This window comes from Lactuca serriola, chromosome 9 (genome assembly GCF_051521515.1).
Source record: "Lactuca serriola cultivar US96UC23 chromosome 9, Lser_US96UC23_V15, whole genome shotgun sequence".
NCBI classification, from domain to species: Eukaryota; Viridiplantae; Streptophyta; class Magnoliopsida; order Asterales; family Asteraceae; genus Lactuca; species Lactuca serriola.
In genome coordinates, this window is record NC_136416.1 from 6,126,280 (window position 1) to 6,129,312 (window position 3,033).

The following is a 3,033-nucleotide window of genomic DNA, read 5'->3' on the forward strand; positions in this document are numbered from 1 at the left end:
TTTTTAAAAGTAGTAATTTTTTTTTTTTTACAAATCAACGGTAATATTACCGTTTTTCAATGGAATTAAATTTGCAACGGTCAAAAAAACCGCGTTACAATTCGTTACCATGGTCACGGCTAATGGCGTAACGCCCCATAACGGCTAGCTGGGGCGGTGTTCCGCGTTATGGCGCCGTTATGGCGCGTCCCACGTCAGATAACGCGTTCTCCGCGTTGCCCACACCCGTCACTCTAAACTCTATAGAGCTCAATGAATTGTGAGCGTCCTAATATAGCTAAGGTCCAGCCCATTTCCATAAACCTCTAATATAGTAGACGTTAAAAGGTGGGTGTCATCGGCACATACAGTAGCATACATACATCTTGTGATCCTGAAGCCTGGTACTGTTTTTGTATATAGGCATGTCAACTACCTTCTCTGTGTGTATCAGATATGCTCTAAACATTAAGATTCATGGAAATTTTTTATGTTTTCAAAATGCATTGTGAGGAGTTCGTGAAAATTTTGACTCATTGATAATGGAGGCACAATATATGGATAAACTCTCACGCATACAAGATTGATAGGTGTTAAAGAATGTATGTGAGTGGGTGGGCATGTTATCAAGAATCATAACCCACCAAAAGCAATTAAATTCTAATCGTTTCTAGCCTGAGAATCTAGTTTGGGGATAGAAAGAATCTGGTTGAACTAAGTGACTAGTGTTAGAATCTTTCCGTTTTTCTAGTGGACTTCTGTGGCTAAGTTGTGAGGTTCAAAGAATCTGCATGAATCGAACTCATGGTCCTTAGCTTTCACACGTCGACCAAACATTTAAGTTTTTGAGAAAGGAATGTGATGCCTCTGTTAAATTGTATTAATGATCTAAAATTTATGCACAGACATTTGTTTAGGAATCGCAGATGCAAAAGAGTAATAACGCTCGGAAACTAGACCAATCATGTTTTTACCAACATTAGTATAAAGGTTTTGAGCAACATCTCAGTCCGACCATACCAAAGCAAGTAAAACATAGAATAAATCGATCTATACAGATGAACATGCATCCTACCTAGGAAGTAAACCTTCATTGATCGAGTAGGAAGGAATCTTTCAGACTTTAACTGTCTTGGCAACATAAACTGTATCTTTGAGGAAGTTTCATTGATCTGGCACACATCACCTCGAAGATAGTCTTGACAAAAACATCAGTAGTTTCGTTTTTCGATCGTCATTCAAAGAAAATTGATCATAGTATGTTTAAGATACAGTTGGTTTATGCAAATGAGATAAAGAATATGTGTTCAACTTGTTCCTTGGTGTGTGGAAAGGAAAAAAAGTATCCATATATTTGAAAGGTGCCTTTAGTGGTTTTCAAGCATCTAAGAAAAGCACCTAATTTGAATGTTCTTGTTTGAAGAAAACAAGTCCAACATTACCTGTTTTATATAAATAGAAGTAGGACGAGTACTTGAAACTTCAAACAAATATCCCATACTGTATCTTCCTCCTCAACCCTTCTCCTAGTTTCCTTCTATTACCAAATCGGATTAAGATGGACAAGATTCAAACATTGACATCAGAGAATGGAGTTGTGATATTTAGCAAGAGCACCTGTTGTTTGTGTTATGCTGTGACTATTCTGTTCCAAGAACTTGGGGTTGAGCCTTTAGTTCACGAGATGGACCATGAACCAGATGGGTGGGAGATCGAACAGGCTCTGCTAGCCCAAGGACGTAACTCCCCTCATGTTCCAGCTGTATTCGTAGGGGGGAAACTCATTGGGTCCACCAACGAGGTCATGTCCCTGCACCTGAGTGGCGCCCTCATCCCAATGCTCAGGCCATACCAGACACTCGCTTAGAAAGACCACAAGTTGAAGAAATAAGTTTGGCTCAAGACCATGCGTAGTAGCAGTTATTATATATTCAACTAGTTTAGCTATTATTCTATTAGATTAAAGGTTATGAATGTAGGATAATATCATAATCAGTAGCTTTTAGGTTATTAATTTAGCTGTCTTGATATGTTCGCATGTGTTCGATGAGAAGACATGGTTATCCTTCATTTGAATGTGATTACTAATTATCTAGTGCACTCAAAACCCAAAATAAAATGTTGAAATCTCAAAAAGCAATCCATAGTACATATGTATGAATTGATTTTTGCATGAGTATGAATTAAGTACCACAAGACTGTGCCACTGGTCTTGTTAGGACTGAACTCGAACCGGACAAGCTTTCTGTGACTATTTTCAATGATGGGGATGAGGAGAGACAAACGATTAACGATTTCACACACAAAGTAATAAAGAACACAATATTTACGTTGTTCACACAATCAAAGTTATAGTGATCGACTATGTCCACGCGAGAACACAAGAGATATTTCTATTGATATTGCCGAATTGCTTAGATATTTTTAAGTTACACCAATTCTACATTTTTAAGTGCTAAAGTACAACTTCTGTCTCATCTTATTCTACATTTGTAAGTGCTAAAGTATAACTTTTGTCTCATTGGCATCCTTCTCACCCATCAAACATAGTACAAATTGTCATTTTTTTGCCCTAAACTATATCAATGCACACACATACATGATCATCAACAAAATTTGAAGAAAAATGGAAAGAGATCATGAAAAAAAAGGGAAAAGGGAAAACACCATCTTAAAAGAGAGGCGCAAGCCGTAATGTATTTGATTCTTTTGTATGGTTTTTAGGGGTGCAGACAGGGACGGCTTGAGAAAAGATTCTGTAGTGTAAGAAAAAAAAATCTTGGATCCCCTACCATACAAGAGTGACCAAAAGTACCCATATAAAGGGAGAATGATGTTATTAGTATTCATAATTAGGTTGCATACACCAGACATGAAAAGACATGACACAATTGGACTGTATTGGACGAGACAAACTTTCAAGAGGTATTTTCGATGACAAAGATGAGGAGGGCATTTACGTCTTTTACACAAAAAAATGCAATTTTTGTTCCATTTACATCAGTTTGGGTCCCGGTCCAATGAACGTCAAATGTAGGACAATTATGTCCTATC

At 37.4% G+C, this 3,033-nt stretch overlaps 1 pseudogene; it reads left to right on the plus strand.

Moving 5' to 3' along the window:
• The first annotated feature begins 1,448 nt into the window (after positions 1 to 1,448).
• Positions 1,449 to 2,079, plus strand: LOC145073440 (glutaredoxin-C13 pseudogene; annotated as a pseudogene).
• Positions 2,080 to 3,033: the final 954 nt, after the last annotated feature.